Source organism: Zosterops lateralis (genome assembly GCF_965231275.1).
Source record: "Zosterops lateralis genome assembly, chromosome: 2".
NCBI lineage: Eukaryota > Metazoa > Chordata > Aves > Passeriformes > Zosteropidae > Zosterops > Zosterops lateralis.
The window spans coordinates 64,589,079-64,602,974 of NC_139763.1; positions in this window are offsets into that span (position 1 = coordinate 64,589,079).

The following is a 13,896-nucleotide window of genomic DNA, read 5'->3' on the forward strand; positions in this document are numbered from 1 at the left end:
ATCTCCAGGAGAACGGAATGCAAGAACAATAGTAGCTCGTTACAGTGGACTGAGCTGACTATACTGACCGTGCTAGAAGGGTACAGCTTGCTGCTTGTTCCTGAGCACCCAACCTTTACACAGGTGTCTGCCTCAGCCCTGTGTCACTTGCCTGGTTCTCCTTGGCTTCGTGCCACTCGCTCTGGTAACCAACCTATAAGAACTCCGAAGATTCCACACACCTTTGTGATCACCCCACTGGAGAAGATCGCGTCTATGGGCATCTCTACACCTTGAGGACTCCGACTTTCCACGTAGGTAGCTATAACCACCTTACCCTCTTTCTCTATCTTTCTCACCATTCTCTATTTTCTTTCCCTACTATCGCATTGTGGGCACTAAATAAAAGTGCATTTTTTTGTTTAAGCAAACTGAGTTGTCCCCTGCTGTGTCTTTTGCGCTCTGAGATCTCCAAAACGAACCATCAGGTTCCCCGCATATGTTTGTGGACCCTGACAATGACCCCAAGGGCTCTGCCAGTGCTTTCCCTGTGAGGGAGTAAACCCCAGCCCACGGGCTGCTCTTGGGATGGAGCCGAGCATCCCCTGTGAGCGAGCCCCCGTAAGCCGCCTGCCTGTCACGAATTCCTCTGTTTACTTTGATGAAAATTTCAGCCCTCCTGGTACGGACATAATCTGCTAAGTATGACCCAACTCCTGCCAAGACAATGCTTCTTGTGAGGTTAGCACTGCTGCTGGAGAGCTCCTGCTCCTTAGGTGTAATGAACCTGGGGACAGGGCTGCCCGGAACAGATACTCTTTAAGAATGCAACACATAATACCAATTTTATAATTCCTCTTTCTTCCAGGAATTAACAGCCATTTTTTTGCAGCTCACATGTAGTGGTGCACAGACGTATTTTAATTTAAACTGGACTGTGATTAGGAGCAAGAGCGTTTTTTCACATGGTTTACTATGACATAGTTATGAGTCCCACTTTTTCCTACTTTTGGGGGGAGTTTGTGACAAGAAAACAAAGCTTTAACTAATTGCTCTGTGCCTCTGCTTATAGAATTTGACTAGATGCCAGTGTTCCCCTGTTGTGCCATGTAAGGCCACAAAAATGTAGCCTCTGCCCTTCAAGTTTCTCTCCCTGACACTTTGCTGCCTTGCTTTCTTTCATAAGCTGATTGCCCTGTGGTGTTCCCACAGGATGCTTGTTCCCACAGGGTAAGGATGCTAGTTGCCACGCCACCACATGTGCAGAAGTTTTGAAGAAAGGACTTCTGGGGCTGCCTGAGGCATCAGCAGGTACAACCATTGCCAGGTCTACACTGCCAGAGAGCTGGCCATGAGGTCAGGGTAGTGCTGGGACAAGCCAGAGGGCAGGAGAGGAGCAGAAAGATGGGAACCATCTGTGACCCTCCTCCCATTTTCTAGCCCCAGAAGGTGAACCAGCTTCAGGCATGTCAGGCTGTGCAGTATCCCACTCTTTAAGGGATTGAGATGATATAGGGAATGTGGAGGGAAGTCATCAGCCCTGGGGGATAAGGATGCTGAAGCTGACATGTTGCCAGCAGGGCCCAAGGGCACAGTGCTTTCCAGGTTTCCAGGATAGTCTTTGTTCCAGGCTGGTTTGCTTTTTCAATCACTTTCTTTGAAGATAAGTTCTTTTGGATTCATGCTGCCTATCCTCACAGATGCTCTTCTTCCCTGTCCTTCCTTCCTTCCTTCCTTCCTTCCTTCCTTCCTTCCTTCCTTCCTTCCTTCCTTCCTTCCTTCCTTCCTTCCTTCCTTCCTTCCTTCCTTCCTTCCATCTTCCGTTTTCCTTTACAATACACACTATCTCCTCCATGAGCCTGGAGATGTTCCCACTCTGACAGCTCCACCAGCAGCTCCCTGACTTGCCTTGTCTCACCCTGTCAGACAGGTCTCAAGCCTGAGATTGCACTTGCAGCTCCATGTCCAGAATGAAGCAAGACAGGACTCAGGGCTCCTTTCTTTTCCTGCCCACTCCTCTCTTTAGCAGGTCCTCACTAAATCCACTGGACTTGGTACTTACCTTGTCCCTGGCAGACTGCAAGGGGCAAAACTGCTTTCAGCACACCCAGGAGTCATTCAGTGACACCACAGGGATGCAGCTGCTGGTGTGCTCTGCTCTCTGCAATGGAGGTTCGTTGTCTCTTAGACATGCCAGGTCACCAGAACATTTTCTGATTATGCCATTTTTGGTAGATGGCCTGAAGAAAAATTGGCTGCCATCTGGAGTGACAGCTAGATTGCAGCCTGACATGAATGAAGAGCATAGCAAGATGGAGCAGATTTTTGCTCCAAGTCTTCTCTGCTGATGTGTTAACTTTGGCAGCATCATTTGGAGAAAAAAAGTGAATTAATCTTATTGGAGTTGTGTACAAAATATATTAGGGGAAGGAACAGGGGGAAAAAAAAGGATGTGTGAATCTATGTTGATTATTTCGAAGCCATAAACAAGTGGTATCAGAAAAGATTTTGACAACCATATGGACTTTCAGAAGTGTGAAATTTTCTGAAAATGATGTGCAATCATCTAAGGGCTGGGATAAAAAAATGAAAAGTAGACAAGATATGAATGCATGAGATGTACAGACAGGGGACTGCAGTCTGAGATACAGGAGTTAAGATTCTGGGTACGGGAAAAAAATGTTACCTAGAAAAAAATTTATATCAATTAAATAAAATTAAATTACATAAGAGAATTCTCCCAAAGGTAATAGAAATAACAGTCAATCCTATTTCTTATTACTGATTTTCAGAACTAGACTCTGGAGAACAGCAGTCTCAGGGATTGAGGAACAGCTTTCCACTGAAATAATAATTGTTTTTTCTGGGAAGCTTCACTGGAGATGCCACATGCAATCTGGATTTCACACGGGGAAAAAAACACAGGTACAAGAGTGCAGGTCCTGCTGAAGGGCATAAGCTGCTCTGGCTGAGGCTAGGAACTGCCATGGCAGTGCAAGGTATCTCCCTTGATCTTCACCAAGGGGACACTTTTATCCCAAAGCTTGGGAAGGACTGCCTGAGAGGCAGGTAGGATGACAAGAAAGCAGATTTGCAAATATTGTAGGTTTGGTGTAGCACATTTCCATGGAAGCTGTATGTGCATGTGGCAGGGACATCCCCGTGGGTCACACGAAGGTGTGTGATGTGACACACACCCGAGGAGTTCAGTGCTGCTCTGCTGTCCTGGGCAAGCAGGGCTATTGGCAGGGGCAACTCATCAGATCTGGAAAAGGGCCACCGTGCTGCCTGAGGTCTCACCTGCTAAGAGGAGAGAAACTTGAGAGGTCTGGACTCTCTCTGCGGACTAAGTTTAAATACCAGCGCTCTGAGCCTTTTAACAACCTGAGTGTTTGATGTGTTTCCCCTTTAACTTATCACAGTGCACAATAATATGAGACACAAATTGCAGCAAAATACTTTTCAGGTTTGATTTATAAATGTTTCTGATTTGCTTCTGATTTCAGCTTCCCCTGTGGCAGCATTCCAGATTCTGGTTTGTATTTCTTGTTGCATCACAAGAGAATGGGAAAAGCAGATGAAAGACGAAAAACAGAATGGAAAACAAACCAACTATGCCATCCTAAAGAACCAGGAACAAAAGCAGGCTGAACTCTAAGATGAGAAATGATTTTTCATGGGAAAACACAGATCAGGGCAAGAGTTGGCTTTTATGTATCAATAGGGGTGTATAATGGGATGAAATAGATGATGCATATGAAATGAATGTTGGCATAGTTTGAACATTGAAAAAGTACAGCATTTGTGCACTGTGTATAATATACACTATCTCATAGTCTGATACTTTGAGTCCTCTTCCCATTCTGCCATATTTCCATTAGACTTCAATCTTCAAGAAGTCAGTTCACACCTAAAAATGTTCACACACATCCTAAATTTTTTTGATATATGTCTTCTAAGTATACCTTTCCTTTCCTTCCTTTTACCTTTCACCCTACAATCCTTTGTTGTTTGGTGACATTAGCACAGTCACCAGTAAATTTAGTGTCTCAGGGTCCCTTTCCACCACTGAAGGTGGTACTTGGAGTCAATCCTAAGAGGTTCCAGCAAGAAAGTGTCACTGAAGAGAATGTGATGAACCGTATGGGAAAACATTTTTTTTTGCTATTTGAAAAGAAAACTGAGAATACTTTAAGATGCCATGATTTGTATTTTCAGACTCTGGAGTGACAGGCCTAAAGAAAAGCATATCAAGACGCCCCCTTATTTCTTTATTTAATGAGGTATGGGGTTTAGCTGAAGAATTTAGATGATTGACTGGGAAGTAGTTGAAATTCTTGAGGGTCATAAAGATCAAGGCAAATGGATCAATCCAAAATAATTAATTTTGACACTGTGACAACTGCCAGCACTTTCTTTTTTCCCTCAAACAATCTATGAATATTTTTTCTCTTCTTGAAATGCTGGAGTAAAGAGTCTTATTTTCTAAGGAATTGCAACATTAAGCATCCCCATATATGACAAGAGCACTTGAAGACTGTAGCTGTTCTCTTTCTAAAAGAAAGGAAAAATTGAAAAAGAAAAATGTCTTAATTCAGGATCCGTTCATTCATTAGCTGGTCCTTTGGCACTTTTTCCTAATTAATAGAGTTGTTATGAGACCAAGCAGCAATAAGTAGACATTAAGCATGGGGGAAAAAAACATTGAGAAATGAATGTTTTACATTTAATTACAACAGTCATGCAGAGATCAGACATGTGCTGTGTCACATCTCAAGCAGAAACAGTGTGTTGTCGTGCCCTTGAAGAAGCAACCTTCACCAGATCAATTAGCTTTTTAACACTTTTTCTTCACTATTATTGTAGTGTGTCTGATGAAACAAGATAGTTTAACAGTTTAGCTTTGTTTTTTTCCAGAAAACAGATTACTATTTCCAAACATACAACCTCAGGGGCTGGGAATACAACAGTGCTGAGGGTCCCAGCTCGAAAGGCATCTCTGGACAAAAGTGCACAGAGAGCAACTCCAGATGAAAGATCAGCAGCCATCCTGCAGTGAATGGCACATGCCTTCTGTGTAGCTTCACACAAGACCCTCAACCATGTGGTGTCCCAGTCTTCCTAAGGAAAAATTGATTATGATCTTGTGTCACCAAGCAAAGCTCTAATATAGGCTCACTTACTACTGAGAGGCATAAACAAAACAATGTCATTTTAGTAGATGCCTATTCCAGCAGATTTCTGTTTAAAAAAGGAGAAGGCAGTGCTTGTTTTCTGTAGGAACAGATTCTGCATTACAGCCCTGAAAGCTCAGCTTGGAGTCAGTTTCCTGCCCATCTCCTACTGTGTCAGAAAGAGCTAATGGCTGGATACCAGGCTGACTGCACACTCATACAAGAGAGGTCAGCTTCCAAAAATTACCGCCTCTCTGGGAATTATTTTAACTCTCTTGATCTCCAAGACTACCATGCCTCAGAGAGGAATGCTTCAGGGTTGAGGGGAAAAGAGAAGAATGAGCTTGGAAAGCAAAAAAAAACCTGCACTGGAAACCAGCACTCGTTCAGGTGAGTAGGTGCTTGCCTACTCCCATGGCCTGATCTGGCTTTTGGCCCTAATGTTTGGAGCAGTCTGACCAAAGGTAAACCCCAAGCAGTGAATCCCATTATGATCAGAGGACTGCAGGTGCCCTGGTCACTGCTTTAACTAAAGAAATTCCATTAACTCCTTCGTGAATTTGTCTTGTCTTAGCTACATCAGGATCAGCAAGTTAACTTCTCAGGATCCCATTTCTGGGACATTCTTCTCCCCTAACTTTTGTTCTGCTATTTCCTTGTTCTTGACATCTGTATGAACATTTGCAACAATACAGAATAAAAAATTCAATTTTAAAGTTGTTTTCCTGAGCTGTAAGTGTGATCCTATCAGTCTGCCTTGATCTGACGCATAAGGCCTGGGTCACCATCACAAAAGATATTTCAAAAGCCATGGTCCCGCAGAGCTGAGGATCTGTGAAGAGCCTACAGACAGCAAATCCTGTTCTGTCCTTCACAGAAAAATTTTATTTTAGTATCTTGGATTCCTATTCAAATGCTGGGCTGGGCATGCCACTGTTAGGGAGATCAAGAGCCAGAGCTGTTAGCGCCCAGCATTAACACTGGGTAGGAGTTCTTTTGGCTCTGCAGCAAGGTTTCCCTGCCACCTCATGGCCCCAGTTTTCTCTGTTGCCTTAACAGAGGATGGATCAACCCTGGCAGAGTGGAGCACCATCACCTCCTAATGTCCGCAACTCAGAGGGGGCAACTGTTCCCATGGGGCTGAAATCCCACTTTTTAATGGTAGACACATCTAATATATCCCTTCTAGGAGTGTGTGTGGAGACTCCTCCTTGACTGGGGACTCCCCTCAAGGCTGAGCAGAATAGATTTACCCACAGTGTTTAGTATGGGTGTGTGACTTCAATCTCTACTTAACTGTTTTGCTAGCTTTAATATTGCTGTTTCAATATTGCTTCAATAAATAGTGCACTCCACTAGTAGTTGTAACTATCTGTACTGTGTAGTAAATCATTCTGATTAAGGTCTTTTAGTCTACTCATTGTAATTATCACCATCAATAAAATAAACATTTTATTCATATAAATATATTTGGTTTTCCTTTCTTAATCTTGAGATCCAAATTCTCACAAAGATTCAGCTACACCTATACAGTCTTATAAAGTCTGGGGCAAAGAATGGATGCATCTGCACCCAGATTCCTGTCTGAGGAGGAGTTTAGAAAGCAGGGGTTTTCTTATGTACCTTGTGCCCCAGTGGGAGCACTTCTCTGATAAACTTTGTCTGGAGCTTATGTTCTGCTTGTGACACCTGCATCAGGAGATGGCGGAGAGCAGGGGTCTGCTCTGGGAGGGGGCTACATCAACAAATGCCATCTCTGAGAATGAAATCTTGATAAAAGCCATTAAGAAGAGGCCTTCTAATTCGTGCTTTACCCTTTCCTTGCAGCTGCAGCTTTGCACAGCAGCCTCCCTGCTGCATGTTTGAAGCTGTATCTGCCCGTAGCTCACCCACGACATGGAGCACAGACCTCCCTCCGTGGAGCACATACACCGGCAGATAATCCAGATCAGTTTACCTCTGTGTACCTGGCAGCATGCTACTGTGCACTGACCAAGTATCAGAAGAGTTTGTGGTTAATTAGGATCAGATTAATCCCTGCTGACTGCCTGTCTCTGTGTAAAAAGGGCACTAGAGGTTAGAAAGTATTAAGTACCTTAAATGTCTACTTGCATAATGTAAAAACCTACTGAAGATCCAGAGTTTGTGCTTGAAAGTGTTGATGCGAAATAATTTACCCCTAGAGGCATTTAAATGTGCTTCTTATCCAATCAAAGAAAAAGAATCCATTTAAAATTTTCCAGGAAAAAAATGTAATAAATACTTGACCATGGAAAATAATAAACCTGCAGAACAGTGGTGACATCTACAAAAAAAGTGCCTTAGAGATTCTGAACATTATTTCTAACTTCAAAGAATTTAGCTCAGCATATAAACTATCATTTTTATAGCTGCAATAAAGCTTTTCTGTCGTACAATTGTATGTAGTTTTCAATTGTATTAGTTCTGATTTATCATAAGAATACAGCAGGTAATAATTAGATAGTTTCAGATATATACCCATTCTATGGTACTCCCCATGGAGCCCAGAGGGATTCATAGGAAAGACACATTTCCATGTTCTTAACACATTCATGACACTAAAATGTAAATTATATTTGGTTGAGATGCTTTGCTATGACTAAGCATGTATGTGATTATTGGACATGTCAAAATATGGAGAATTTTTGTGATTTTCTCTTAAAATATGGAAAGATTCTGAGGTTGATTTTAAAATCTGAGCTGATAGTGGGAAGATTTTTAGAAGCAAGATACACTAATAAAGAATATGTGGGTCTGTGAGAAATGTCAAGTTTATGCGCATCTTCACATATCCTGATAGACCACTGGACCTTTTTTCTTTCTTATTTTTTGTTACTGGCACATTCATATAAGTATTGGGAACACTTATATAATAACAGGATATTAACTTATTTTGAGGTCATCTGTTCTTGTGACTTACTCCCCATTTACAGTCATAAGCTTCTCATTGTGACATCACCTTGGCTGCCTCAGCAGTACCTGTGATGTCACCAAACGGGATTACAGCCTGAAGCTGTAAGAGCAGATCAGCTCCCAAAGAATAAAGCTTTTTTTGTTTTGCCTTGCTAGCAGAGGGACATGGAAACACCCTCACCCTTTCTCCCCTGCCTGTCATGGTGGAGCAGGGCCATTTCACCATAGGCTGGTAATGCAAGAGTGGGGCTCCCTGGGTAGGAGGGTTTGCTTAGTTTGGGTGACCTTGTGTGCAGTGAAGTGCATGCAGGAGGAACTATGAGCAACATGTGCAAACACGCAACTGTGCTTCTCTGCCATCACAAGCTGGGATGGCCTGTGCAAAGCCATGTTCTTGCATGTTATTCACTCTATAAATGTTATTCACTCTATAAATTCCCATTTCATCTCAACCATCTTACCTATTCAACCACACCCCTCTTTCTGAAAACCAGACTTCGTATAGGAAGTCAGCACTGCAACTTCATAAGCATCTTTATGTTTTCATCTTCTGTTTGGTTCCCTGTCATTTCAGTCAGATCAGCAGTAGAAACTTCAGCTGGCAGTGTGCTCATAAGAGGACCTCTTCCTATGTCATTTACTTGGCATCACTCACTTGGCACTGTAAGAGCCTGTGATAGGCAGTTAGACAAGCATTTGGGGGTATCAGTTCTAACTTACTTTGTATTCCATGTCAGTAAATGCATTTAATTTGTTGGTTCATGGAGTTGTCTGGGAGGAAAATAAGCTGCCACTGTGCTGCTCTCCACTCCTGATTTGGCTCACTGGCATGTCTTGTCTGAGTGTGATCTCCACCAGGGTACTGACTCTATCTCAGAAACATTTTAAATCTGCAGATACCAAAGGGGTGATGTCTAGGGGCAGAGGTGGCATTTCACAGACTGGCAAGTCAACTCTGAACATGATGATACAGCACCTCTGAGCCACTGCAGTCAGCTAAGCAGCTGATCTGTGACAGCAGCCCTCACAGGTCAGCTGTGAACAGAGACAGGCTCTTATCATACATTCAGAGTCCACAGGGAAGAGGCTTTACTGCTAAGATCTTCATACAACAGTGCAGAAAATATATACACAGTGAGATTACCTCTTTGGACCTCATGCATCATTTTCCTGGTGTTCCTAAAGCCATCTTCCCTATGAAACATGCATAGGACAACTACTGCATTACAACAAGCATATGCAAAATCTTTAGTATTTCCTTAATCCAATTTTCTTCTTTTTTTTTCTTTTTTTTTTTTTTTTTTTAATAAATTTCATTAACCTGAGAGAAAAAAAAGTGATCTTATTCTCGTAGTTTCTCAGCCGTTTTGAATTTTGTCTATTAAATATATATATAATGAGAACAGTCACTGTCAGTTAGAAAACTGCTTGATTTGGGCTCTTATTCAGCCTACACTTTTGCATGTGGAAACACCTGTCACTTCATCAGTGTTATGGCATTAACCTCATCCAGTGGAAGTGGAGCTCCTGTTTGCTTTGCTTCACACTGTGGAAAGGCACCATTCTTCCCACTGCAGAAGACATCACACAACACGTTAGAAACACCTACCCTGCAAACTTGAACTAAACCCCAGCACCAATTTCTCACACCACTTATTAATTTACTGCCTGGCTCAGTTTTTGGTTGCTGTCACTAGCTGTCTTCAAAATTGCCCCTGGGAAAAGTCCAGGTCTCGTTTATTCCCAGACTCAACTCAAGAGCTCCCGTGAGGAGCCTGGCCCAAGCTTGGGTCCCACACAGTTCTCCATCACCAACCCATCCTCCAAGGGTGCCCTTTGGGCATGTCTCAGGGCAGGAAACACTGATTCCCAGGATGATGCTGTGAAACCACTACTCTGTTATTCCACTCGGAGTACTAGAGAAAGAGGAAAATGAACCCATCAAAATGTTACATTCATGTTTTAGATCCACAGGGGCTGAAGAGGACTGGAAACCAAGTGCTGCACAGTTTGGTCATAGCCAGCCTCTGCCACTGCTCCTCTGCTACCCAGCCTGCAGCCCTGGGCAGGGAGACTATTTCCTCCTGTGGAGCTGCCAAGAAGCCTTCATTGCTGCTAAAAGCATTTCCTTCCAGCTGGAGAAGACCAGGAAGGCGTGAGGGAAGTGATCTGGGACCTCCAGTAGAATGGAGCTCCATTGTGGGATTATGCTGTCTGACCTCCCCAGAAGGTCCAGGCTGGCACCAAGCTCATCTGCTCAAACCATGACACCTTGCTGAGCAGATGGAATTCTTCTTTGGAAGCAACCCTCTGAAGTGGTCCCTCTTTGAAGAGCCAGATTTTGTCCTCACACCCCAGTGGGAGGCAGAGGCAGTGTTGGTTTTTACATGGCATGGGGATAGCAGTAAACAAATTCACTTGAATTTGCTCATCTGGGTGTTTTGTGGCTCCACAGCCATCTGCCTCCCCACAGAATAAGCTCTGCATGAAATGATGATGCCGATTTTTCTTATCCTGAGATTCAGCAGAACCACCTTCCTGACTGAGCAAATGTGCTGGCATCTTGCAGTGCAGGCTCACTCCTGGAGGAGAGATGTAAGCAGGAAGGAAGCTGGTTTGGATCCAATTTAATTTCCCTAGGGTTATTCTATGTGTCAAGGAGAGCTAGCACACAAAAGTCAGATGCAGATAGAAGGTTAAATTCTCTTATGAAGGGGTAAATGCACAGTAGCCCTGCTGATAACAGGGTTTTGCTAGAGTGGAAGGAAGACTGCAGGAGACTGACTTGATACAGAAAAGCTAACAGGAGAGTTCTGAAGAGGAAAACCTGCTTCCTGCTGCTTCTCTCATCTTTTTCTCTTCCAGCTTTTCCCTGGGCCAAATTCTGCTCCAGATCACTGTGTAAAGTGCATGTAACAGAAGCAGAAACTGGCCAGAGCCCAAAGCAGAACAGCTCTCCCTTTCCTCTCAGCAGCCACACCAAACTAGGGCTCAGTTTTCTTAGAGCACTGATAAATCAGAGAAAACTCCAGTCCCCTGTGAGAAAAAAATGGTTGTGGGGAAAGGTTTCCAAAGAAATTTTTCTTTGTCCATAGTGCCAGTGCAGGCTTTGCCTTTCTCTCTGGTTTCTCCTTTCAGTCCTGTGACTTCTGGCTGCTTCCAGGGCTAACAAGTCCCTGACCTTCCTCCCTATTGCCACCACCACAGAGGCTCAACCCTGAGTCTGTTTTCCACAGTCATGGAGCACCCTGTCCCCCAGGGGAGTCTCCCAGCCCACAGTCCCCCAGCAGCTCTTCATCTGCTCAAGGACCCAAATTTGTGTCGATGGTTTGCGTGTACACTCCTACACCTGAGAGCACAATCTGGCCCATGAAGACCCTGAAGATGTAATTCTGGAGGACAGCCATCTCTGTTTCTTTTTCCCTCATCTTTCTTTTCCACTTCTGCACATTTTTCACACCAGACATTGCAGAACCACCTGTGATGGCATCTGTCAGTGCTGAGCAGCAGGGGATGCTTCAGCAGTCTGTCCCCTTGCCCACCACCATGTCACACAGGGGGACAGTGTGGGGCTGTGCAGTAACAGCACTACCACACTGCAGGCACAGACATGATCTAATCCATTGTGGAAAGCAGCCACCACTTATGGCTTCCTTCCAGTGCTTTCCACCAGTTTGGCTCCCTGTGTGGGGAGGTGTTCACACGTCAGGAAGATCTTTGGTGTCTTCCCTCTCAAAGAGTGGCGGTTTTCTCTGCTTAGTGAGGGAACAAAGAGGTTGGGCTCCCTGTGAAGCTCTCAGAGCTGCTCCTGTGGAAGATCAGAGGAGCTCTACAGAGACACAGTGCTCTGTGCTCCAGAATGCTACCCACACACTCCTGTGCTGTGTTTTCTCCAGACATCCTCGGTTTGTGTCTTTCCTCACTTCCCCCACAGTCAGTCTAAGTTATCTCAATGTGAAGAAGCACTTCTCAAAATACAGATGCTACCTCTGCCACTTTCTGACTTTGAAGTGTTATCTTGGGGACCAGTTAATTGCATGCCTTTTAAAATGCATTTTCAGCATCTTAAAATTATTGCCAGAAATTTTATCAGTACTTCACTCAGTACCTTGTGATACAGAGCCAGATTAAGACTCAAAGAAGGCTGTGATGCCTAAACTAGGACACAGGCAGGTATGAAGGCTCTAAGAAAAAGTCCTCAAAGGAGACAGAAACTCCCTTTCTCCATAGCAGCCCAACTCTAATTGGCCTATTTAGTTTGCAGTCCCCCTTGAACTATCCTCGCTTGGACCCCTCAGTTTCTGGCTGCCTGAGCTCACTTTGCGACCTCAGTTTTCAGACTCACCCTGATATGACACTTCTCCTTGGACACACAGTTCTCAATTGTGGATCCCAGTCTGGAACAGAGAAACTTTGAACTTGGACTGCTAAACTGAACATGCAGGAGAATTTTGGTTCTGACCTTGACTATGATAAATGTTCATAACCTTCCCTCAGGCTTTTACACTTAGTTTTAGCTACAGCTTATTTCACTGACTCTTACTTCTTTCTTACTCCAATGCCTCCTATCTTTCTCATCATTCACCAGTGGATTTCTTTCCTACTCATTATATGTAAAGCATATTTCTTATTCCTCATGGTGGCTTTGAACAATGTTAATCCCGTTTTTGAAGTCCTCTCTGGTTGTCTGCAAACACTGGTTTTGCTGTAAAGATTCCTCCACAGAGTTCCTTTCCTAAAACAGTTACAGAGAGGGAAGATTTGAAACAAACACTCCAATTTCTAAGTCTCCTTTGTGATGAGACAAGACCCAGAATGCTTTTTTCCCTTTCCCACTGAAACTATGCTGTCTTACTCAACATTTTTACGTGGTCTAGTTTGCAATTATGTCTTCCATAAATACATACCCCAAATCTGAATAGCAACATTTTTGCAAAGCAGGAATTGAATGTTAATTTTAGACAGTAATACCTAAAACCTTCAGGGGTTCCCCACCTTTCATTTAAATCTTAATAAATCCACAGGAGAGTATCAAGAAGGGCACAGAAAAAATGCCTTTTCAGGTCCAGAGCCTTTGGGAACACCATATCAAATCCAGTGTACAGTCCTCACCAGCAACCAGAGCTAATTTATGTATTGGCAGCCCTGAGCCCTTCAAGAAGTCACTTGGTGTCCTCTGTTTCATTCCCTCTGAATACACATCCACTCCAGTGGAAACTGTTAATGATAACTTCAGCAGAGAGGTCCTCATTCAGCCAACCCCCGAAGCCCAAATGCAATTTTCAGTGTGAAGACACTGCCACATTGAATCTGTGGCAAAGTTACATTTCTGCCTGTTGTATTAGACTGTGACTGACCAAGCTCCTGCACTTCATCAGTCCTTGCAGGAATGTGCTTTAAATCCCAGGACCCTGAAACAGACCCCAATGTCTGCATCTCTTCTGGCATATTATCCAAACAGCAGAAAGAGAGGAACAGCACAAGAACAGAGTTAAGAGATGCCCATTGCTTCATTCTCACTTGGGCTGCTCCTTCCCTGCTTAGAGTGAAAGAGTAGCACCTGAATTACTGCTTGATTGTAATGCCCTTTTCCCCAATGTCTTCTTTCCCACTTGTAACACTAATGTATATTGTGAAATAGCCAAGTATATAACATCAAACTCTGGGAAGATGAATAAGCTGCAGTTTTATGTTAATTTTTAAGCCAAATCTTGCATATCTTAGGTGGCATTGTGAAGCTGTGAGGCTGAACCTGTGAATACGATGGACAGGATTTGATCCCATCACACAAAGAAAGACATGAACAGCT